Consider the following 27,482-nt stretch of genomic DNA (forward strand, 5'->3'; position numbering starts at 1 on the left):
CCAGGGATTTGCACATGCTAGCCAAGTGTTTCACTACTGATGTGTGCTATACGTCTCTAATTTCTTTCTCCCGAGCCTTTCAAATTTCTGGAAACAATCTCTCCAAAAAATTAGTTCCAACTTAACTAATGAGATGAAGCACTCCATCATGAGGAGAAGCAAGAGTTAAAGGCATGCTGTGCAAAACCCCCAAATTGTTTCAGTTGAGTCACACCCTTTTTTTATGAGATTTGAGAATCTTACTTTTTTTTCTACTTCCTGAAAGGAGCTAGCATTTTCCCCCAAGATATAACCTAAACCTCAGTAAAATTTTACATTGAATTAAACATCTTTAACTTCTTAACATTCCATGATTCCATTTTCCTTAGTTCATTTTAAATCTAATTAAGGAGTGCAATTGTGTACATAACAGAGCTGGGAGGGCGGACAGCCTTTGAGCCCTGTCCTGGTCTGCTATCTCAAATCCTTTTATATTTGTACTCACTGGCACATCAGAACCAAATTCAATTTTTTTATGGCAATGGCAGGCCTTTGGGTGGGGCTCCTAAAGCAAACATTCTCTACCCAAGATTAAAGAATATTACCAGAAGAGATAAATATGTCTCAGTAGCAGAAAGTATTTTCCTTTTAAAATTTTCTTTTACATTTTATTATTAAATAGTTGTACAAAGGGCAAAATTCCACAAACAGGTTATGAGTACAACACAAAAGCATTTTTTCCCCTTAATTTTGTACAAGGCGAGAGACTTAGGCTATTGCCAGTATTATCTGTATAAATGCAGAGCCTTGGTCTAATCCAGGGGTTACAGAGATAGTGTCAAGGTCAGGCTGAGAAGGGGTAGGTTTCCATTCATCTGGTAATGGCAGATAAAAAGGTCGTTGTTGTCTGCAGAACACCTGGGAATTGAGATGCTTGCATGTGCGTGGGAGCCAGGCAAGTTTCCAGCCTCGGGTGAACCTGTCTGTAATTGCCCTGCTCTTCCCCGACTGGCATGCTTTCTCTTCCAAATGCGAGCAAACATTACCTCCCCTTCTGAAGACAATGATACTTCACCATTTTTGTCTCATAGCTACATACCAGAAGTATTTGGTCATTTACTTTTTAGGGCCACTAATCCCAACACATTTATAGATCAAAAATATGTGTGTGCATTTGTAGATGTTTGAAACTCTGAAAATTATATGCCAATTTCAACAAAATATAACTTGAACTTGGAATACATGAGACATAAAAGCTATGGAAACGGATTTGTTAAAGCCTAGAAAAAGCCTGTTACCTGTAATGGTAAGTAGCAAAGAGCTTGCAGAGAGTAACGGAATGTCTGGCACATATGTGTAATTATTTTCTATACAGTTGTTTCTCCTATAATTAATTTTTTTAAATTTAATTTTTAGAAATGGACAAGGAAGCCTCATGGTAGTTGTAATGTAGTCATGAGTTTAGTGCCATTTATATTCTGATTTTAATCAGAAAATAAGCAATGATTTAGGAAAAAGAATCCTATTTAACAAAAGGAACCGGGCTAGTCAGTAGGAAGATTTTCAAAGCCAACCTGTGCTTTGCAAAGCTTGTTGCCTTCTTGTGAAGGAAGATACGAGTCCCCCTAAAAATTAATGGAAAAGGAAATCAATGGCACATCTATCAGTACAGGAAAAGGAGGCTTGTCCTTGGATGAGGTTGACAGGTGAGCTATATGAGGTAGATGAAAAACTAAAGATGCTTTAGTTACAACTAAGATTAGTGGGAAGGGACTATGGGAAAGGGATGGGTGATTAATAGAATGGCACAATCTTTAACTCTTCTTCTTTCACTCAATAAGCATTTATGGAGGACTTACTCTGTTTTTGGTAGATACAAGAAAATACAGTGTTCCACTGGACATACATGTCCTTGCTTTTGAAGCATGGATTTGCAGAGGCAGTTTGCCATTAAGTGTTCAGGGGAAGGAATAGAATCATAGTTTCATCATTAACTAGAGTAGTAACTTTGAACAAGTTCTCCAATCTAGCATCTACTGTTGCTTCTTGTAAGATAAGATTGGTATGTTGTATGTTCTTATTTGTGAAGATTGAGTTAAAAATGTCAATAAGATATTCATGCAGCATTTGATTTATAGAAATCATCCAGTGAATTAGAATCCAAGTGTGTGTTTTTAAATTTATCTATTTATTCATTTGTTTGTTTATTTATTTATTGCTGGTCGTGGGGCTTGAACTCAGAGCCTGAGCACCGTTCTTGGGCTTTCTCAAGGCTAGAGTTCTACCACTTGAGCCACAGAACCACTTGTAGCTTTTTTTTTCTGTTTGTGGTACCAAGAAATTGAACGAACCCAGGCCTTTGGGCATGGTAGGCAAGCACTCTACCACTCAACCCCAAGCTTGTGTTTTTTTTCTTTTTTTTTTTTTGCCAGTCCTGGGGCTCAGGGCCTTGAGCGCTGTCTTTGGGCTTTCTCAAGGCTATAGCTCTACCACTTGAACCATAGCACCATTTCCAGCTTTTTTTCTATGTATGTGGTACCTAGGAATCGAACCTGGGTCTTCATGCATGCTAGGCAAGCATTCTACCACTAGGCCAAACTTCCACCCCAAGCTTGTGTTTTTTTTAACCATATTCTCTTACTTCTTTGTTTTCATGCTTCTTTGTGTCTGCACCATTCTTTATTTAAGCCGTACATTTTCTCTAACACAGACATTCCAGGAAATTCTATCCTTTTGAGAGTTCCGCCTGTCCCTCTTCTCTTACTCTATGTGTTTTATTTTGTGTCATCCTCACATTTTCTAATGGTAAATTGTAGCCAATTGATAATCAGTTTTTTGTCCCAGCCATCTAATGGGGCTCTGTACTACAGTGTCTTTGATATGCTTGCTCTGGTCATTCCAGAGTCACTTGAGAGGTAGGATCTACCTTTTTCTCATCTTTCCGATTTCTAATTTTCTTCAGAAAATTAGGGCTTGGTATACATTTTGATAACAACTTAGAGATGGTTTTTTCCCCCCTTTCTTCCTAGCCTTCCACAGTGAATCAATCATCACATTCTTTAAAATCTTATTTCCATATTTATTTATCAACCTTTTCCTAACTCCCTTGCTGTGTCAAACATTAAAGTTCACATCATCCCAGAAATTCTCATTTACAGGTGCTACGAGGCTCAACAATCTGCATCTTTAAGCTCAGATGTGTTCTGAAGCCCAGCCATCAGAACCTAGAATGTGGATCATCTCCTTCCAAATTCTTCCATGCTTGCCTCTCGTCTGTGTTTCTTGATTCGGATAATGTGCAGATGTGCATGTAGCAGTCGCCTTGTCAAATATCTAAAATTCTCACTATCTGTAGACTAACAGGCTGCAGACTGATCACAGGTCAAATAGGACCCAGGAAGCAGAGTGTTTACAGTTTCTAGAGAAGCCCAGCCTTAATTACAGCTTTTAGCTGTTTGGATGGTGGATAAGTGTGTGGTTCTATTAGAGAGATTGAGTGCAGAGATAAGATAATAAAGTGAAATTGATAATAGATTATTGTGATGACTTACAAATATGTGGGTATAGTATATATATATTGTGAGTATATTACATATAATATAATTATTGTAATGTATATGCCACTATATATATGTATCTACAAAATACTAGGTACTCTGAATATATGAATCATAATTTCCAATGTTCCTCATACCTCTAATTTCTGATCTACCACTGTTATCTCTTTGAATGTTTATCTAGCCTAGTCTAATTCTTATTTGGTCTAACCTATCTTCTGCTATTTTTACTTTGTTTTGTTTTTTTTTTCTTTTTGATGGTAGATTTAACATCATGAGTACAAGGGAAGCTCCCTACTACTGAGCCACATCCCCGCCCATGACTCCAAATTTTTAAAGATAAATCTCAGTGTCATCTTCATTAAAAAGTCTCTCTTAACTTGAGTCAGATTTAAAAACTCATTTCCCTGTACTTCCAATGTTACTGTTGAGCAGTTTATGTGTGCTTTTTTCCCCTGACTAAAGGAAATGGTAATGAACTAGACCCATGCATAAGATCCTGTGAGGACATTCAGTATGCATTCCTGTCTCACATGTATGTTAGGTTGAGAAGAAAGGCATGCAACAGACAAGTATTTAGTATATTTAGTTAGTCTCGGCCTAAAGAATAGAAGGTGGAACTTTGAGGAATAGTAGAATATCCCATACATTCCAAAATTGTCTGTTTGTCTACTGTAGAATTAGCACACTGTGTGACTTAGGAGTTAAATTCTTTACACTACTTTAGTTGACCCAAGGTTAAATCTGTACCAGGTTGCATTTTGTACAATGTACTGAGTTGTATGTTAAATACATTGATTAGGGAGAGGAGTGAATAGTACTTGCATTTATTTTGTTAAAGTTTCCTCCCCAATTCGAACCCATATATTAGAGATCAATACACTGCAAGAGGATTTCAGAAACCCAAACTTAGGTACACAGCCCAACAGTCACTGTTGTGGTAACTTTTTCCATTAGACATTTGCTATGATACATTTGCGTGCGTGCGTGCGTGTGTGTGTGGGGGGGGGTGGGTGTGTCTTTGTGTGTGACCAGAAGTATTTGAACTTTCTTTGCTGAACTCAAGAGTGGAGTCTTGCAATAACAACAGCCAGTAAAGGGAAAGTAAGGTGAGTGGGATCCCAGGACACATGCAAACCTAGTCAGATCTTGACTGTGACCCTTTTGTCTATGCATCCTGTTGAGGCTGTCTCTTTGAGGTTAGAAGCAAGCACACTAACCTTTGGAAAACATGTGTGGATGCCTGTGTGACATCTTTGCTGCCATTCTTTGGGATTTTTGTGTTTTGGCTACCTGCCACTGAAATGAATGGCTTTCAAATTGCTTGAAAAGTGAAATGGCACTTTTGTATAATTTTAGAACAAGGGAGCCACTCTTAATCTTTTTAAGCTGACTTAGACACTTGTCAGTTATTTGAAGGGGTTTATAACTTTGTCACCTATGTAGTCATTCAGGTTCTTACAAAAGCAAGTGCAGTTAGTAACAGGAATACCTTTTTTGACAGAAAGTGTAAGCACTAAAACCATTATTTAATTTGAACTTGATTCAGAGTATTCATCACCTTTCCTTTAGGATCCATCCCTTCCACATACTTGTTGGGTTTACATGCTGGGAAAAGACATCAAGTATATTCACACAATTAATGTGGAATCACTTTATTCACTGTATACTTGCCAAATAACTTGCCCATTCAATAGGATTTCTTTAATTTCATTTAGGATTTCCAGATTGCTATTTCTCATTGGATTTTAAAATCCATTTTTATTTATTATCATCCTTTCAAAGCACATATAAAAGATTCTGAAAATAGGATTGCTTAACTTCCGCCATGACATGGGGAGTCACTCTGGACATGTTATCATATTTTGAAATGAAAGAATTTATAGTTTTGCTGCAGAGAGGAAAAACTTAAAGCCTGTAGCTTTTGTATGCTTTGGAGGTAACCATCAGTTTAAGGAACATTTTTAGTAAAACAGAAAAGAAGATGGGGGAAAAATCTCACATAAATAAATAGAAAGCATCTGGGCTGACAACTTATATAAGTTCCAGACTTCTGCAATGTTAAAAGTCTGAGTGTTAAACCTCCGAATGTTAAGATTTGTAATGGAAATCTAAGTGACCCTTATAAGGCTAAAGGGGACATTGTCAGATAATGTAAGGTCAAATTTTGACTAAGTTGTAAATTGTAATGATATGGTGAGAAATACATCCCAGATTTTCAGTATTTTGTTTTTATAACTTCATTGTTATTCATGAGAATCAATGAAGACACAATAGGTATTGTTTGGGGCCATGTCATTGCGTTGTAAATCAATAAAAGAGAGTATATATTTCATTCCATGATCAGAGATATGCTGATATCCACTTTATGCTATTATTACAAAGTGAACATGTAAATTATCTTGTTTAATGTTCTAATAGACTCAAGTTACATACAGCCATGTGTAAACAAATGCCCATATGGAAAAAGATGAAAAGTTGTAGGCTAGAGGTAATGGCCCATGCCTATAACCACAGTTACTAAGAAAGTGGAAGTCAGGAGGATCGTGGTTTAAGGCCAGGTTGGGAAGAAATTAGTGAGATACTCCTATTAGTAATAAAGTGGATATTCACTTGGATCCCAGTTACATAGGAAGCTAAGGTGGGATTCTGGTCTGAGGCCAGCCCGGGTCAAAACAAATAAAATAAAAGAAGACCCACTTGAAAAATACCTAAAACCAAAGAGGAGTGGTTATATGGATCACATGTTACGAGTGACTGTGTAATAAGCATAAGGTCCCGAGTTCAAACTTCAGTACCTAGAACAATTTAAAAAAATTAATATCATTTGTAAAATTCATCATGTATCATAATGCTATTTCATGTTCATTTACTTAGTAAAATTCAAAGATCTCACATTTATAGAGCATTTCTGTGTTCTTTATATCTCTAAGATACATGGCATTCAAACTCCATTCATGGAGACCAAACTATTCTATAGATAAGAAAAGAATTCAATTTTCAAGTCATCTTATTTCTTTCCAATATCTTCTGTCATTACATAACTATCTTCATGGATTGTCATTTAGATTAAAATCTTAGCATTTTTTTCAAAATGGCCTTTAAAATGATTTTGGATACTTGTTACTAGACTCCTTGAAGATCTAGTCTATTATTGTTGGTTACAGAAAAACAGAAAACAGATGTATTGGAAGTACTCACTGGAATCAACCTCAAGCCTGGGCATTCTCTGCCTGTGCAATCCAGTGGCAGCTGTGAACACAGGTTTTGAGATGAATATATTCTTAGGAGGGCAAATACTGTGGCTCATGTAATAAAGGTGTCTGGCATAACTGCAACTATGCATAAATGAAATCAGCATTATTGCTCAGAGAGTGGTTTTTATTGGTTTTCTCCTTTAAAAAAATTATTCTTAAAATCACAATCAACTTTTCAACAAAGGCAATTCTCCAAATAGGAGGATTGAAAGAATGATGTCCAATAAATTATAAAATTGCCAAAGTATTTCCCAGAAGACTCACATGGCATTTGCAGTAATTATTTTAAATTTGATAGAAGTTGAGAAGGCACAAGGGAGAAAAAAAAAGAAACAAAGAACATAAGAATAAGAGATTATGATGTGCTTCTTTGGTTGGGGGCTGCATGTCTAAAACACGTTTGAAGAAAGTATTTCTTCTTTTGTTTGATTTTTCTCCCCACCACCTAGGAAGCATGAGAAAGTGGTCATTCCCAGAGGCAAAAATACAGAAATAGATAAATGTGTGGTCTGATCTGATACAGAAAATTGGCTGTTCCTATATTTTCTGTTTCCAGTCAAGCATGGACATGCTGATGAGAGAATGCTTGGATTTACTGAATGCCATGAATGAAACCTGGTGCATGCTGCATTCTCTCTCTCTCTCTCTCTCTCTCTCTCTCTCTCTCTCTCTCTCTCTCTCTCTCTCTCTCTCTTTCTCTTTCTCTCGCGCGCACGCGCGCGCGCACACACACACACACACACACACTATGTGTGTGTATGCATGCACACTTGTGTGTACATGTGCCTGCTACCGTGTGCTTGTGCCCACAGATAGCAAAACACGTTCTTTTGCAATTGATATCTCTTTTGGAGAGCTTGGAGTGATGTGAAAGGTGAAGTTGGGGATGGTGAGAGGCTTTTTAAGAGTTGAGAATTCAGTTCACTAACACTGTCCCCACATTCCTGCCATTCTTGTTAGCACTAAGTCTCTTAATTTAGTTCTGTGCTAAGGTTTACTAGTTCTCAGGTTAAAACAAAATGAAAACAAACAAGGAACTTGAAAACACAAGGCAACTCGAATACAAAGATCAGTCCATGATTAAACACTATATAAACAAAGTAATTACCCGATAAGAATGACCACCCATCCGTTCCCATTTGTCCAGTAGCACCTGGGTACAAGCAGATACCTCTTTGGTGCTTCTAGAATGAGTCTCAGAAAAAGAGCCCGGAGCCATATCCTCACCACAGTTAATGGCTTTGCTTGCATTGATTTAAGCCTAACTCTAACTCTTGGGAGGTAATTTTGCTTGGGTGCCATGATTCTTTCCAGAGCAATCAATAGTTATGCATACACAACTATGAAAGTTTTTTCAAGAAAGAAAAAAATATATATGGTTTTAAGTATAATCAAAAATCAGTGAGACTGTTTGAATGTCTTGGTCTTACTGTAGATTACTTCCTTTGGGGCAACAAAAGGTCATATGGTTATGCTTATATATTGTCTCTTGAAATCAGCGAATGCATAATAGCTTTTGCTACTCAGAACAGGAATCATTAAACAAATTCATAAATCAATGAAGCCTGCAGATGCATTACTTTAATTATCATTTCTGCTCAGATGGTTGGTTTATATAATGTAATTGTTTATTATTTTCCAGTATTACACTAGAAAGGCTTGGTTTGGCCATCTCATATTTCTTACTTTCCTAATTATGGAACATTTTTATCTTTAAATGATAACAAAAGCTGTGGTGCTTACAGCTAATTCACTGAAATCTTTGTTTTGTTGTTACTGCTATTCTTTTATTGGGTTTTGCTTTCTTTTGTGACATTTCAAAAATCTAGCTCCCAACTTGAGAATTTTTCTAAAAAAATTTTCTTTTTCAACTCTGTGTGTGTGCGTGTGTGTGTGTGTGTGTGTGTGTGTGTGTGTGTGTGTGTGCGTGTGTGTGTGTGTGTTGCTCCTGGGACTTAAACTCAACACTGAGCTCACTGGGACTGAACACTGCCCCTGAGCTCTTGTGTTTAAATTTAGTGCCATACTTCTTTTAGACACAGCACCATTTCTGGCTGCTTTGATAGTTAATTGGAGATAAAAGTCTTACAGACTTTCCTGACTGGCTGGCTCAGAACCATTATCCTCAGGTCTCAGCCTCCTGAGTAGCTAGGATTATAGGCATAAACCACATGCATCCATCTAATTCTACTTTGGGTATCAGAAAACTGGAGCAAATACCATGGAGAAAGACAACCTATAAGAAGTTAGATTCTGCACATCACTATGGGATGTTATAGCTCCAAAGGTTGGTTGTGTCATCTTCTTGTTTTCGAAAAACTAGAAGCAGCTGAGTGAAGTCAGGATGCATGCTGTGCGCATGATGCAAGAGGTGGGCTTTAGCATCTTAACCACAGGAAAGGCTAAAATGTTCTAGATTTTAAGGTTTGAAAATATTCCTCTTAGATTTGAAGCTCTGTCCTCCAGTCCCACTGGGATGGCAGCATCATCCCTGTGGCTCCATAGAACAGCCTTACACCTTCACCTCTAAGACGTGGTGGCATCATTCACTTGATGTTTCTGGTGGTCACTTGATTTTCTTTTCATATGCATATATGTGAACATATATTCATATATATATATACACAAATATATATCTATATCTATCTATATTTCTCTATATAGTAAAGGTGGTGAACAGGGAGGAAGTCTTACAGTTACATACATAAGGTCATAAATGCATATCTTTTTAAACAATTACCCTTTCCCCCATTTTCTTCTACTTATCTACTCTACTCCCCTTCTCCACAAGTTGTAAAGTTCATTTCCAACATAGTGTCTAGTGAATATCATTGTTGCATTAGTTCATCCTTTGTCCTGCTGTTTCTGTGATTCCCTTTCTCATCCATGGATCAGATAAACTTACATACAAGACCTAAAGGTACAGAAAATAGATGACATAACAGGAATCTCTTGTTTCTAATTCTTTGAGTTCATTTCATATGTGTTGTTATATATGGTGCTATGCATTTATTGATTGGACAATTGTGATCTACTGTTAAGAATATCATAGATATAGTCTAGTTATTACAAATGAGGGAAACTTACATCTCTTTGGGCCTGGCTTGCTTCACTTAATATACTTTTTTCCTTTTCCTTATGAGTGGAGGAATGTCATTCTTTCTGATGGCAACATAGAATTGCATGGGGTATATATAACATATCTTCTTGAACCATTCATCTACTGAGGGGCATCTGGGTTGGTTCCATATCTTAGCTATGGTAAATAATGCTGCAGTGAACATAGTTGTGCTGGTAGCTTTGATATGGCCTTGTTTGTAGTCATCTGAGTGAATGGCCAAGTGTGGAATTGCTGGGTCATAGGGGAGCTCTGTCTTTTGAGGAACCTCCATTGGATCAGGGGAGGAATCAATCTTGTTACTAGGCCTGGAGGTCTTCTTTTTTCTTTTTTCTTTTGCCAGTCCTGGTCTTGGGCTCAGGGCCCAAGGGTTTTCTCAAGAGCAAAGCTCTACCACTTGAGCCATAGCACAATTTCTGGCTTTTTTCTATGTATGTGGTGCTGGGAACTCATGCCTGGGTCTTTGTGCAAGCACTCTACCACTAGGCCAAACTCCTGGCCCAAGAACTTTTGTTTTGTTTTGTTTTGTTGGTTGTGGGTCTTGAACTCTGGGCCAGGGCTTTGTCCTTGAGCTGTTCAGCTCAAAGCTACCTCCCTACACCTTGAGCCTCAACACCACTTCCAATTTTCTGGTGGTTAATTGGAGAAAGAGTCTCACAGACATTAGTGCCTGGGCTGGCTTTGAACCACAATCCTCAGATTTCAGCCTCCTGAATAGCTAGAGTCATAGGTATGAGTCACCATGTCCAGCTTAGCCCTGGAGGTCTTTAAACCACTTCCTGGATTATTCTTCTCTTCCCATGAACAATGGTATACATTTGAGGTTGGATAGCTGTAGGGTTTAGCCCTGTTGAAGTCAAGACCAATGACTTACATCATATTTCATTCTTTTTCTGCATCATTAGTTGGACCTGGAACTCTCTCTACTGGTATAATTCTATCTCTATTCCACATTCCTGAAGAGCAAATCTAGGATCTTTTTACCAAATAGTGATTTTGCTCATTCTTAATATTCTCTCTTCTTTCCTTCCTTCCTTCCTTCCTTCCTTCCTTCCTTCCTTCCTTCCTTCCTTCCTTCCTTCCTTCCTTTCTTCCTCCCTCTTTCCCTTCCTTCCCCTCTCTCTCACTTCCTTCCTCTTTGTCTACATTTGTTCCTTATCTTTCTTCTGAAGAATTTTCTGATACAAATTTCGATTACTTTGTATAACAGTTTCTTACTTATCTCATCCTTGCACATTTACTCAAGTGTTACAGAGGACCAAAAATGTGTCATCAGCACTTTGCTTAAGATTCTCCTCAGCTGACTTTCAATTTCATTGCTTGGAACTTATGTTTCCCACAAAAGAATAGAACCCAATTCAATCAAGTTATTTATTATTTCATTACAAGTATCATGTTTCCTTCAGTTTCCAATAACTTCTTTATTTCTGAGTGATTTTCAATATTCATATTTCCATCAGAGTTCTGCTTATTATTACACATATGTTCTTAAACAAGATAGAACTGCCCAATTCTTTTTGATTTCTCACCAGATTTAGTATTGATGTCCATATTTCTACCAAAAATGTTTTCAGAGAAATCTAGGCTATTGTATGCACTTGAAAATGCCTCTAGCCTCTACCACCACTAAGAGCCAAGTCTATTTCTATATGAGTACCAATAACTTTATTAGTTAGCTCAGATCGTTGTATCCAAATCTGGGTGATTTAAATCACAGACATTTATGACTCACTGTCTTTGAGGCTGGGAAGAATAAGGTAACTGTGCTGTTTAACTATTGGTCCTTGCCTAGCTAAAAGTGCTTTGACTAAAGCCAAAGACAGACTCCTAGCACCTTAAAAATCTCACAAGTTCGGTATTATTTAACCTTGATTGCTTCCTAAATAATTTACTTCCCTATACAGTCACTTAACTGTTTAGGCTTAACATATACATTTTGTGGTTCTGCCCCTATCAAGCACTTCTGTTGAGATGATTGAATTTGTTATGTGGACTATTTACAGTTTCAATAAAAGTTAAATTCTTGAGATAAATGTGTTTTACAAAATTATCCCATTTAATTTTGAGATTACAATGCAATAGAAATGTAGTTGGTGACACATTAGCCCCAAAGACTATAAATCTACCAATATGATAATGGATAAATATAATTTATTTAGAAGTTTGCAAGCCTATGTAGTGTGATTGTACCTATTTCAATTCTTGTGACTCATCTCTAATACCTGTCATAGTATCCAGTAAGCAATTTAACTTTAGGTTATAGACAATAATCTTATAAACTTTCTGTAGAATTCTATTAGGGAAAAGCAAAGTGTTAATATGGCTGTATTATATCTTGTCACAGAAAATAAAATGTGAAAACAATAGAGACTAGAAATACAAAAATTATTTATTCATAATATTCAGAATCTAAGAATAGTACTTATAAAAGCTTAAGTCTTTTGAAGTGGCGTTCAGGTAAGAGAATAGAATGTATAATACATATTTCAAAATTCAATTGAATATCTAGCATTTTACTATTAAATTTTAGAATACAAATGACAGAATTCCTAACTAGGAATCTTTCTTCTTTACGCTTTGTCTCTCTCTTTCTCCTTCTCTCATTTATGAATCTAACCCTAAGACAGTAAGCAGACCAACTAAATATTCTAGGTGTTATATCGATGAAATGGTACATATATGTATTTAAAGAGAAAGGAATACATTCTATATAGTTTCATTCTGGTATTAATGAATAATTTACTCATTAATTAAAATTTGATTACTCATCCAACTACTTCTAGGAAAGGAATATCTGTGGGAACAGAAATAGATGAAGAATGACTTTCAAAACTTATTTAGACATTGGGGTTCCTTAGAAAAATCAATAAAGGCTGGGAATATGGCTTGGTGGTAGAATGGTTACCTAGAATTCATGAAGCCTTGGGTTTGGTTCCTCAGCACCACATGAACAGAAAAAGCCAGAAGTGGTGTTGTGGCTCAAGTGGTAGAGCACTAACCCTGAGCACAGAGAGGCTCAGAAACAGTGCCCAGGCCCCGAGTTCAAGTCTTACAACTGGCAAAAAAACAAAAAACAAAACAAATAAACAGGGGCTGGGAGTTTGGCCTAGTGGTTAAAGTGCTTGCCTAGCACTTTACCGGGTTTGATTCCTCGGTACCACATATAGAAAAAAGCTGGAAGTGGTGCTGAGGCTCAAGTGGTAGAGCTCTAGCCTTGAGAAAGTCCAAGGACAGTGCTCAGGCCCTGAGCTCAAGCCCAGGACTGGCAAAAAACAAAAAAACAACAAAAAAACCCCAAACAATCCCCCTAACCAAAAAACAACAACAACCCCCTCCCAAAATATAGACCTTCCCTATGGCCAAGCTATACCACTCCTAGGCATCTACCCTGATCATTATAACCCAGGATACGATAAGGACACCTGCACAGTCATGTTCATCCCTGCACTGTTCACAATAGCCAAACAATGGAAACAACTCAGATACCCCACTACAGATGAATGGATACAAAAAAATGTGGTACATATATACAGTCATATATACATAGTCACCAGACAATGTAAAATAATGGCATTCACTGGGAAGTGGATGGAATTAGAGCAAATCATGTTGAGTGAGATAAGTCAAGACCAAAGGAACAAAAGGCACATGGTCTTCTTGATATGTGGGTATTAGATCTAAGTAATACATGAGTGATGACTCAGTTCTCAGGTACTCCAGTTAATTGACATGAATTAGGAGACATAAATGTATCTATATAGACATATGTCTGTGGTAGGATATATATTCTATAGACATATATTGATATATTATCTAGATCAATATGTATTTTTGACATACAAAGACTCTGCTTAATTTTAATTATGTTCTCAAATTTGTGCCAGTGATTGCATATGGAGATTTTTTTCTTGAATACTAGTTTGTAGAACATGACATTTGAGATATCATGTAAAAACTCAGTGCTAATAAAAACTTTTAATAAGAAATATAAACATCCGGGGCCGGGAGTTTGGCCTAGTGGTAGAGTGTTTGCCTAGCATGCACGCAGACCCAGGTTCAATTCCTCGGTACCACATACATAGAAAAAAGCTGGAAGTGGTGCTGAGGCTCAAGTGGTAGAGCTCTAGCCTTGAGAAAGTCCAAGGACAGTGCTCAGGCCCTGATCTTAAGCCCAGGACTGGCAAAAAAAAAAGAAATATAAACATCAATAAAATTCTGGCATATATTCTTGAAGTAAAATGATAAAAGTTATAGAGAGGGTTGAGAAAGAGAGGTAGAAGGAGAAAAGTAAGGTACCTAACCTATGTAACTGTAATACTTGTGTACATCACATTTACAATACAAATAAATTTAAAAATTAGCTTTACTCCATAAAACAGATGCTTTTTGAGTTCTAAAACTATGTCACAAATACTATTCAGTTTCTACTTTGCCCTTCCTTTCTCTATCTCTCGGTCTGTCTCTGTCTCACGTCCTCCTTTCCCTTCCTCCCTCTATCCCTTCTTGTTTTCTTTCCTTTCTTTCTTTTGGTATTGGGGCTTCAACTCATAGTTTTCAGTTGCTGTGAAAGAGCTTTGTTATTGGAGGCAGGTCTCCCAATCTATTCTGTCTCTTAAAATGAATATGCAATATATAGGATAAAATTTACCAGTCCAAACTTATAATGGTCGTTATATTTTATACATCAATAGAGAGATCCTATTTTCTTATAGTTTTTACTTTTTATCATTTATAGCTAATGACAATCCCATAAAATCAGATTTTAAATACATGGCAAGTAGAAAAGCTACTCAATGTTACTGATGGATAATTTCTGATGTGATTATTCTTTAATATTTTTGCTCATCTTAAAAAAATACCTAAATTCTGTCTTCAAAGTAACTAGTATTACTGGCTTGAACCACCATGTTTGATTCATAATTTCTATATACTCACAAATAGAAGATTAATAGTGTGTGTTTGTGTGTGTGTGTGTGTGTGTGTGTGTGTGTGTGTGTGTGTGTGTGTGTATGTGCCTGTTGGTTCTGTAGCTTGAACTCAAGGACTACACATTGAATATTTTTTGCTCATGGCTAGCGCTCTACCACTTAAGCCATAGCTTCTATTCTAGTTTTTGATGGTTAATTGGAAATAAGAGTCTCACAGACTTTTCTATCCCTGGCTGGCTCCAGTGCTCAGATCTCAGCCTCTTGAGTAGCTATAGATTATAGGCATGAGTTTTGGTCATTTTTAAAAAAATAATAATCTTAGTAAAGGGGAAATTTATGCAGGAAATTTTGGTGTTTACAAAAATAGAATGTATTCTTAGATATGTGTACTTGGTGTACAGCAATGCTGCCTTATTGACTTAAGAGATGATTTTCACTAAGTGTGGTCAAGAGAAATAATTTAAAAATTCAGAAAAAATTTCAACATATTTAAAATTCTTGCACACATATTACACAACTCATTTGATATGGAAAAGATCTCAATCAATCTCCTATTGTTGTCAGCTTTGTTTTAAGTTGTGTGATGAGTTCTCCTTGTCCTTAATTTTGTGAAAATATGCATACCAAAAAAGCAAATGGTGTCCACAGAACGAGGTAAAAACGAATGTGTTCAATTGAAGTGATAAGGTGAATAATTTAAATTTGTTGAAAGGCATCTTGTCTTTAGTGGAAGTTAGGTAGTACTATGGAAAAAGTGAAACCTAAATCTGAAATATAGTACTGAACTCTACATATCCCTCAAACTTTTTCTCAGAGGGGTTTTCTTTGAAATCATATACTTGGAGATACCAAGGATCTAGAGTATTACAATTCTAGCTATTTAGTTGAGTCCAAAACAACTTTGTTTTACAGACTCATCATGTAAGAAACAGGACTTTCGCTAATGCAGAAAGTCTGTTCTTATGGAGATGGTTAGTTTAACAGTCTGAGCTGACCACATTTTCATGAACAATGTAAATCACTACTTGCCTATTTTTAATTCAGAAATAGTTTAGTTTTTATTGAATTCATAGTTTCTAAAGGATGACATAAAATCCTTACATTTTAATCTATTTTTAGTTTCATTTTTATCTCTAACATATAGTACTACTAATATTTACTTCAGTAATTGGTACTAATGCTTCATTTGTGTTAATGAGTCTTAGCATACAGATTCCTACTAATTACATCGATGTATATAACTCCCAGTGAGCCCAATAAACAATTTTTTAATGGAAATGCAGAACCATATAATAGTATGATTACAGGAAAGTAACTATAGTATCACTACCATTAAAATCCTTAAGAATCAGAATAAAATAAATAGGGCACTGTTTGTTAAAATTTGGAAAGAGCCTATTTTTTCTAAGGATAGCATAAGTGTTCACTAGGTTGAAAGAACTGGTATCTGAGGGTGAAAACCCCCCACCTATCCTAAGTGCTAGGCAATAAAGAATAAGTACAAAATAGACTTATGTAAGAAGTAAATCGGTTTTCTAAAAGGCAAATAGTCCAGGTGATAAATCATTTTGGTTCTCTCTGCACTGTGTGAAGAGGCCAAAAAGAGGACATATCTTCAAATAAATCCTGAAGCCTTGTTCATTGAAACTATCTTTACTTCTATATTTATTCCAGAAACTAAAATAATTCTATGGCCTTTCAAAAACTACATTTTTTTCTTCCTAACAATCAATACCGAGATTCCTTTTAAATCTAACATTTTAATTTTATTTCCTCTCCAGGCATAGAATTCAGCACCATTTTTTTTAAAAAGCCAGGATATGTAATTTTGAAATGTCTAAAGTATACATTTTACCTCAACTCCATGTTATTTCAGGGATACATTATCAAGAAATTATTATCTTTTCCATCTTTTGTGGTAACTACTCATTACCTGAAACCACGGGAAGCAGGTTTCAAATACATTATTGTGAATCTGGTAAAAGTAAAATGAACCTGAATTGTGAAACATACTTACAGATAATGGGAAGAGTGAGCTTGTTTGGGAAATTTCTTCTGGAATACCTTTGAGGTTCCATATAACCACAACACAAGACAAAAAGTCTAGTTAACTTGAATTTATCAGGTATCCATCTAAATAAGGGTTGTTCTCAACCAAATTTCTGTATCAACCACTTCCCATGGAACAGCTCACTGCTCATGCCAGCTCTCTGAGCTGGCCTCTGAATGATGAAGCATCATGGAGGAAAAAACTACTTTCTTATCTTGTGTGTCACAGATTAGCACCATGGATTTCATTCGGGCCTTTTATTGTCATAGAAGTGCCGCCAAACTGCCTCTTCCTTCTTACTTTTAATTTTAAGCATAAATGAGTGTCAGAGATGGTTTTGGCCACAGATGAATGCTTCTTAGAATGAGTAATTTCCTTTGACACTGCAATTTAATTCCCTTCCTATTCAGCCAGGGCCATGGAAATTCCAATCAGATGACCCTGTTACCCCAGTATCTGGTGGTAGTGGGGAATTGCTTCTGTACCAGAAGCTGTGATGTGGACTCATGACCCTGGAGCAAGCACAAGTTGGGCAGAAGATTTTGACTCTTTAAGAAGTAGAAGCTTAGGTATTAGTAATAAAGGTTACTGTGACCTCTTGTTAATTACATCTTGAACAAAAGCATAAAAATACAGAATGACATAATCTTATATTAAATCTGTATCTTGAAGGAGTTAACATATGCTGCTTAACACCCTTAAACTACTGGTGGTACAAAATGCCAGCATTACCATATAAACTATCAATAAAAACGTATAAATCGGACCCCCACAAAAAGTGAGGTTCCTATAACAACAGTCAGAGAGAACATTTATCCAGGAATATAAGAGTTTGCAAGGAAAAACAGGAAGGAAATAATTTTCCTCAGAATGATAGGCAAATCAGTCAGTATAGATACTTGGAGGTGAAAAGATACAAATACTGAAGGTGTGAGATAATGCCATAGCAGTGGATCTCTATAATGAACAGACTAATGTGTGAAGTCCTGGGAAGCACCAAGAAATAAGTATTAGGGGAAGAATGAAAAGGAAAAGAGGATGGCACCAATGAGGAACAATTGGACATTTACAGCAGTTAAAATCCTACTGCAGCTAGTGCTGCAGTAGGATCTGAGCACACAAAGTCAAAGGGACATGAGTGTCAATGTCACTGCTTTCAGTCAAGATGTGATACACAATGAAACAAGTATTATGCTTGTTCTTTATGACGATATATACATACATGTGTAACTCATACATGGAGATGATGCTTTAAGAACAAGTTGTTTGGAATAGATTGTCTGAGTTTTAATTGCGCTGTTGCTAACTATTGTTAATTAATCCTTACCAAATTCCTGAATTACCATGCTGTTTCAGTGTTTTTTTCTGACTTAGAATGGGTTTCCTATAGGGTGGTTGCAAAGATGGAACAAACTAACCAAAGACAGGCCTTAATTCTTCACAACTTATCAGTGCTCTGGAATGTATGCACATACATATTCCCGGGTACTATGGGAAAACAGGGGAGAACATGTAATATTCAAGGAAAGGAGGACATTGTGATCTGAGGTTTATGTGGAGAGAGAGAGAGTGTAAGAGACAGAGGGAGGGAGAGGAAAAGGGAGAGGGAAAGAGAAACAGGGAAAAGTAGAGAGGGGGAGGGAGGGGGGGAGATTTGTGTGTTTGTGTGTGTGTGTGTGAGAGAGAGAGAGAGACAGAGACAGAGAGAGAGACAGAGACAGAGAGAGAGACAGAGAAAGAGACACACACAGAGACAGAGAGACAGAGAGAGAGACAGAGACAGAGAGAGAGACAGAGAAAGAGACACACACACAGAGACAGAGAGACAGAGAGAGAGAGACAGAGAGAGAGATAGAGAGACAGAGAGAGAAAGAGAGAGAGACAGAGAGAGAGAGAAAGACAGAGAGAGAGAGAGAGAGAGAGAGAGAGAGAGAGAGAGAGAGAGACAGAGACAGAGACAGAGACAGAGACAGAGAGAGAGGGTACACCAGTTTCATAAGGAATACCGGACAGCATTCTATAGGTTTAAAATAGTGCAACGCAATGGCAGATTAGAAACATTGCTCCAAAGCCAAGGGAAAGAGGTATTTGAGATAATTAGTCAAAGTTCAATGAGGCTGTCCTATGTACTTGGGAGGTTGGAAAAAACGACATACTCCCTGGGTTCAATTGTCTGAAGTTACTCATGTGACATATTATCAGTGTTCCAATTCAATTCTCAGAAAAAAAAGATAGTGATATTTCCTAGATGAGGACTAAGGAACTACTTAGAATCTTATTTGACCCATGATGAATGCTTGTAACTATTATTAATATTATTAAGTTTCCAGGTCTGAGGTAGTGTTAAAGTGACCTCTACAATTATGAAGGTGTTTCTTAAAGTTGTACATGTTCTTTGTCCTTTTCAAATTCAGTCGTTCAGCCGGTATCACTGTGACTTCAGAGTTAGGTCCTGATCTTTGTACTATCAACTAGAATATTTTGCTCACTCCAGATATGTTGCCCAGATAGTAGTTGCTGGTTGGTCTTAAGAAGGAATCTAGCCATCATCTCCCCACTTGCCATTGCCCAGAGTTCCAAATGTGTAAGTTAACACTACTTTCATGTTAGACAGTCTCTCAATCAGTCATACAAATAAATATGTATAGTATTCTTTCTACTTAGGGAAGGTTGTTAGGAGTGGGGGGTGGTGAACAACATTTGAAATGTGAAAGTAATATTCTATATAGCTAAGGACTTGAAACCACTTGTAATCTCCACTTGACAATTATTTGAAGACTTTTAGCAGGCTCACAGAATTCATAATGCACAAAAACCAAGCCTCAGGTCACAGGATACCACCATTTGATAGAACCCAATGTTTGAATAACCACTTTGAAATAAAGAGTAGGCCTGTGAAAAGGCATGACAGTTTTCTATAGAAACTTTTTTTTTTGTCAACCAGATACTGTAGAGTAATGAGACTCCTGAAAAAATAGCTGTGGACACCAAAAAGAAATGTGATCATTACCTGACTTATGAAATGGTTACCTCTCTGTATATCACCTATATATTAACAATAAAAAATAGCTGTGGTCAGTGGAATAACTTGATGCTTGCAAATGATCTGCTATCATTTGAAAAACCAAGGAGATTTTGTTCTTGGGTAGTACCAAACAATGGGTAATTTTTTTGAGATCTTATAATACTACTGTGACATATGCAAGCTTATAAAGTCTTTTCAGAAGGGAATTATATCATTAAGAGACAGCAAGTGAGTATGAGTACTTTCCTTACTCATCTAAAATATGATATTAATACGTATACTTGATATGAGATATCTGAAATATTTCATTAATGCACAGTCTTGGGAATGATCACCCATGCTTATCTGAGACTTGCATGAACAGACCTCAGGGTCTTGAACAACAAGCACAGAGATTTATTAAGGCAGTTAAGGAATTGTCCAAACTCAAATGGAATTTCAAGGAAATGGGCACACTTCACTGGCTCCATCAAGACTTGCAATCTCACCTCATTCTTTACCTGACTCTGATTCGAAATTACGAAATGATCCTTAATCAACATGAAGTGGGAAATAAGGGATTGCACAGAGCTACTGTGGAACTATTCCTTTTTCTAAGCCCCGATTAATATCACAATCAGTTACATTCATGTTGTAATTTTGTCAGTGTGTTTATGAAAAGCATTATTACAGCTTGCACAAAATGTTTTCAGAAATGTTGATCTGAATGGTGTAGACAAGAAGTGGGGATGTATGTGAAGCAGGTGTGGGAGTAGCAGACTGGCATGGTGGAGGAGAATCTCTGACAAGGCCACTGAAAGTTAATCAGGAATGAAAAGAATGATAAAACCAAGGTCATCACAATGGGATTGTGATAATAATCTTCCCTGTCTTACAAACAGCCACACTGAAAGCAGACTTGCACTTAAAAGAGACTCTGCTTTGAAAAAAGAAAATTGTTGAGAACATTTGGAATCTAGATTCTAACCAACTATCCTGTTTATTGAAAATGAGTTGACTTTCACTAAATATTTTAAAAACTGGAAAATCTGCTGAGGGTGAGGTGGTGTTCTTTGATAACACTGTAGCCCCAATACCTGGTACAGGAGTTTGGCTATCAGTAGTATTCAATAACTACAAAATGGGTAAAGGAGCAGATGAATTGCCAACTCAGTAAAAGTGGGGAGAAATGGCTGGAAAGATGTGTACATTATATTCTTTCTCTCTGATTTAGAAAGACAAATATTAGGAGAAATTAGGGAAATATGATAGGGGTAGGTAGAATTTTACATGGAAATTAAATCTCACTGTGTATTTATTCATCTGTCATCTCAGTGAGACCTTGAGTTCTCTTAGAGTACATATTTAGGGACTGGAAGTGTGGCCTAGTGTTAGAGTGCTTGCCTAGCAGGCATGAAGACCTGGGTTTAATTCCCCAATACTATATACACAGAAAAAGCTGGAAGTGGAGCTCTACCCTGGAGCAAAAAGTGTCCCCGGACAGTCCCCAGGCCCTGAGTTCAAGCCGCAGGACTGATAAAACCAAAATCAAAACCATATTTAAATTCTGAAGGTAAATTGTGGTTTTATCTTTTGTGTGAACATCAATTACAGTATTGACTTGGAGTAAGAGCTTAGCTTGTATAGAATTCATTATGATTTTTTGAAATCAGTTAAAAGATACTGCTTTGAGTCAGAAATTATAGATTAACCTGGCTCTGATTATATAATTTCGAATAACTTGCATAATGATCTTTATCATTTCCTCTGAAAAATGATATTCAAAAATGTTTGTATGTGTGGGAGATTCAAAATGGTATTCAAAACGTTTGTGTGCGTGAAACAATTCAATTCCACACACACACAAAATTCTTTTTTTTTTTTTTTGGTGCTGATACTGGGATGTGACCTCAAAGCTTAGGGTCTGTCCCTTAGGTGTTTTTTTTTTTTTAATGAAGGCTGTTGCTCTATTATTTGAACTATATCCCTGTTTCCAGTGTTTTTTTGCTAACTGGAGAAAAACACTTTCCTCCCCTGGCTGACTTCAAACACTGATCCTCAGATTCCAGCCCTCCCTCCCCCCTCTCTCTCTCAGTGTGTGTGTGTGTGTGTGTGTGTGTGTGTGTGTGTGTGTGTGTGTGTGTGAATTACTGGATATCAAAACTGGAGTGTTGTACCTGCTATGCACATTCTTTTCTACTGAGCTATATCCTAGTCCTAGATCCCATCATTCTGAGTAGCTGGAATTATTGTCTTGATCCACCAGTGTCCAGCTCAAAATTCTGTTTCTTTTTCTTTTTTTAAACTAGAGTAAGGCAGTGTTTAGTTTTTATTATTCAATTTAAGCAGTTGTATAAAGAGGTTTCAGTTTGAGATGTCACTTAGTGAATACAATGCATCTTAGCAGCAAAATGTGTAACTACCGAAATATATACAAACATTTAGAAGCATGTGTTTATCTTATTAATATCTAACAACTCAAATGCTGCACATTCGCATCCATTTGGCATCCATATATTGACTCTTTCCCACATGCAACCTTCAGTCAGTTACTTAACCTGTGGGGAATTAGTGATAAGTAAGGGACAGCTCATTAGTGGTCATAGAAAATGTACTCTGAGCCAAAGAACACGTTAATCCCTTGATGAATCCCACTTCATTTAATCATCACCATAGACATTCTTCATTTCCTTTTTCCTGGAAATCTTTCCTTGGCTCTTTCACTGCCTCCAGTCCTCCTCACATCCATCCTGAGAGGATTCTTCCTGTCCCTGACCGCCAACTAATTCCTCTAAGGTACTGACTGATAATCAATGTGTGATAATGACTCCAGGCAGAGGTGAGGAGACATTTTTTTTACAAGTGCCAATTCTGAGAAAATAAAAGTGTTAATAGGCCACGTTAAGAAAAAAAAAGAATACAGTAAAAGTCATCTGACATCCCCTATTCCTGGAGGCCACATTTAAATGCTAACAAACTACTTTTTTTGTTTTGTTTCATTTAGGCCTTTTTTTATTAAAGAATTTATTAAAATTGAGTTTTACATCGTATTTCAAATGACGTATTTAACAAACAAGTATTCAAGAAGGGAATCTCTATATACAATCACTGGCACTTAGATTTTAGAACATAATTAAAATTAGGCTGAGGGTTTGTATGTCATATATATATATTAGGCCTCTTAATAGCTAGAAAATTATTACAGTAAAATTAACATTTCTTAAGTCACTTCTTAAATCATTTGTTTAGAATGGTAGGTAATATCTAGATATGCTTTATTTATTTATTATTATTATTATTATTGTTGTGTGTGTGTGTGTGTGTGTGTGTGTGTGTGTGTGTGTGTGAGTGTGCTGGTCCTGGGACTTGAACTTAGGCTCTGGACAGTGTCCATAAGCTTTGTACTCAAGGATAATGCTCTAGCACCTTGAACAACACCACCACTTCTGTTTTTATGGTAGTTAATTGAAGATAAGCATCTCACATACATTCCTGCCTGGACTGACTTTGAAACACAATCATCAGATCTCAGCCTCTGCATAATTAAGATTACTAGTATAAGATAATGACACTCAGCAGAAGTATGTTTTAAAGGAAGGAAACTAGTATAAAAAAAAAGACCACGGATTATAATAGTAGTTAAACGTTTAAGAATTTATGTGAAAAATTTTGTAATACAAAACTTGTATGTATAATTTGCTCAGTGTTTATAGAATATCATAAGGTGCAGGTATTGCTCTAAGAAGTGAGGAAGCTAATATACAAGGAGGGTGAGCTCTTTACACAGGCCCACAGTGGTTCCTGAGTTCAAATTTTAGTATAGCCCTGAACAAACACTAGACATGTCAATTATGGAGTCTATTTGACTGACTTTCTGACCACATGACTGGTCAATGTATGTATTCAATGATTCTTAAGAACATTGGGGTTAAAGCCAGCAACTGTCTTTTGTTTTGTTGTTGCAAGGAAATAAGTAGTCTTATTTATTGTCTTGAAAGACCAAGTAACTTGCTCAGCTGCATAGCTAATGAATCTCTAAGCTGAGATAGGGACACAGGCTGATTCCAGAATTGTGTATCTAATCATTCCACTCTAATCTTGGGATGTACAAAGATGCCATTGGAGTTGTAAGTATTGAAGAATTTGTATCCGAACTTAGATTACTCAACTGTTGCTCTGAGACTTGTAGAAAGGAAAAAATCCTCATAGGTTATGGAAATAAAATGTCACAAGAGCATGAAGGACAACAGAGCAATATCTTATCTATTTATCTATCAATCATCAGGTTTAGCAATTATTATTCCTGTCTTGGGGAACCCTCATCTCTTATACACTAAGAGGTACAGGAGTACAGAGATGAAAGGGTAGAATCTGGTTTGATCTTTAGTGTTTAAGAATGAAATAGTATATAATATATAGGTATAGTGTAAAGGTATAGTGTTTCAAGCCTGTAACATTAATTGCTTGAAAGGCACAAATTGGGAGATTATAGTTTTTGGATAGTTCAAGCAAACAGAAATTTATAAGAAAGTATTTCAACTAATTGCTTGATGTGTGGGTAAGCCCCTCTTATTACAGCTAGTAAGGAAAATCACATTGGTTGGGCATAGTGGTTTATGTCTCACATCCTCAGCTATGCCGGGAAACATAGTAAAAAGACAGGAGCAACTAAGACCAAAAAGCGAGATATTAATTACCTTGACAAATAAATGAAAAGGCTCTTGGAGGCATGGCTCAAGTGGTATAGAGGTTTCCTAGAAAGGAAGAGGATCCTGAGTTCAATTTTCAGTATAGACTGAAACAAATACCCCTCCATACACACACACACACACACACACACACACACACACACACACACACACACAACAATTGAAAACCAAAACAAACAAAAACTGAAAGAACGGTGTCTCTGAAATTTACAAACATGCTCAATCTGCTTTATGTAAATAGCAAAGTAGATTTTCTATGAAAGCTGGTGATGGTGATAAAAGCTATACGTTTGTCCTAATTTCTCTTGGGGGTCTCTGTTCAGTGGCAGATACAAAGCCCCAGTGCAAACACCACCAAAATGGTTAATTCCCAAATCTTCAGTTTACTGTGAAGAAAATCTATAAGATTTCAAAGAAGCTCCCTGACTTTCCTGAAGTTATATTATCAAATACTGGTAGAGCTTACATCAGAAATATTCTCTTAACCCTCAAACCACTAATCATTCTGTAAACTAATTTCTGTAAACTAGTTGTAAAATACTGCTCTCATATTGATATATTTTTTCCTGTGGGAGAAAAAAATATCTTAAATAAAACTAGAGACAACACATAGTTTTAAAGCATGAAAATATATATATTCACAGAAACTCCTGAACTCAGGTGTTTTCAAATTTTATATGAAATTTCACCACCGTCCCTCCGTTCTTTTAAGACTCTTTGCTTTGATGTATTACTAGAGCAAATAAGGTGAAAGGTGCATATGTTACGGGTATTTGGTTCAATTTCATATAACAGTATTATCCTTATAAATTTAAATACATGTTTCCTCAGAGGAGTCCAACATTTGGGGTGTATTTCAAGTTTGTATATGTTTTAAAGGCCACACAATCATTCTGGTAATGGCAAACAAGACATTTACCTGGGATTAAATTTTATTTGCATGAAGAGGTTTGAACTTGGTGTTTCTAAACTCTTGAAACATGGAGATCACTAAATCCAATGAATAAAAATCAATTTGTCCTGTAAAATATTTGTCCAATTTGATTATTTATTTATAAAAAGCCTACTGAAAATGCTATAAAGATTACTTTAAGTCGATGACATCTACAAGAGATCATAACAATTTAGAACAAACAAAGTAGAACAAATAAAAACCCACCAGAAAACCACCTAAATTGTGATTTTGTATGCCAGTAAAAAGCATAGTATTGGACAACAATATATTTTTATTCCTTTTGGCAAGCCAGTTTTGTGACATCTACAGAAGTAAAAATCCTTGTGAATTATAGAATTCATTTTTCACATCAGAACATCATGACAACTTGAGCCCAAGGAAGGAGTCAGTGTTTGTGTATATGTGGATATAATACAGATTAAGTCATTCCTGAATCAACAGATACAAATATGACTAAACTCACATAAGTGGCACATTGTCTGTGCTTTCTAAAATTAAATATTCTTGTGAATTCAGATTCAGATCTGATGTCTGATCAGTTGGTGAGTTTATGCTGATGTCAATTCTCTCATAGGATCTTCAGGGAAGTGATATTAGGCTTTACATCATAATTCATTCTAAACACAATTTTAACATTTTTTTCATGTTTAGTAAATGTCAATAAATCTATGGCATGTAAAAGGGCACTGCTAACATGGCAGTTATTTGATTTCTATACTTTGTCAAATATATGTACCTCTTAATTCAATACTCCATAAAGGCAATGCACATTGTGGTTTCCCATTCATGATAGCCGACCTTTCTTTAATGTCAAACATCATTTTCAACTAGCAAGAGAATAAAGTTCATTATTTATATGGAGCTAAATAATTATTTTGGGAAATAAACATAGAAGCAGTAATCAGAAGAAAATATGAATACTTATCATGAGTGTGACTTGGCGTCATGTTGTATTTCTACTACGTTGATGCCATGGTCTCAAAATATAAACAAAGTAACATACCCCCAGCCAAATAATTACAATTTATGCAATTATTATTTCAAAGTTTATGTCATAACATGAGCTATCTCCAAAGCAATCTATTTTACTTGGATATGTGAAATCTTTCTTTAAGTTTCTTATTGCCTTGAATATGCCTAATGACTCAGGGCAATTCTTTACTGCCTGATAGTTATATTTTTTAAAGTAGCTAATGCAGAACAGATACATATACATATATATAAAAGTATATAAAAATATAAAAAAATGTTCTTTATTTTTACCAGTTGTATACTCTGGGTTGATGTAGATGTAAAGTAAAATACTCAACATCAAATATTTATTGAGAGCACACAATATACTAGGCACTGTGCCAAACACCATGGGACATGCAAACATGTTTATAAATGTTTCCAGTACTCATGGGATTTATGATTCAGTCATGTATGGGGTTATCAACTAAAAGACTCAGTTGTTAAAATTTAAATGTTGACAGTGACTGTTACCAATATGTGTTTGAGTTCCTCTTAAAACATCTTTTGAGGAACACTTACTTATTTTATCTAATGCACATAAAAGGTATCAATAAATGCAGAACTTTTGCACTACTACAAGGTGCAGATGTCAGCCTCCAAAGGTGTGAAGCAGTTCTTTCCAGGACATGATTAGAATACATTTGTAATTGATGCATCTGTTGGCAGTTGGTGGTAATAGTGATTAGGTATACCATGTGTTAGCAGCTTTTCTTTATGTAGATGATAACAGCATGGCAGAAAAGGAAAGACCTATTAATTTGTGTTTTCAAAACATTTCTGTTTAAATTAATAACCCTGACATCAGGACATTCAAGTTCTTCAGACAACTAATCCTTGCTCTGTTCTTTGACTCTAATATGGTAAGACTTGATGCTTATTTTGGGATTGTAGCTAGATGAATTAAAATTTTA

The sequence above is a fragment of the Megascapheus bottae genome, chromosome 6, assembly GCF_031878675.1.
Source record: "Megascapheus bottae isolate mThoBot1 chromosome 6, mThoBot2.hap1, whole genome shotgun sequence".
In the NCBI taxonomy this organism is placed as follows: domain Eukaryota; kingdom Metazoa; phylum Chordata; class Mammalia; order Rodentia; family Geomyidae; genus Megascapheus; species Megascapheus bottae.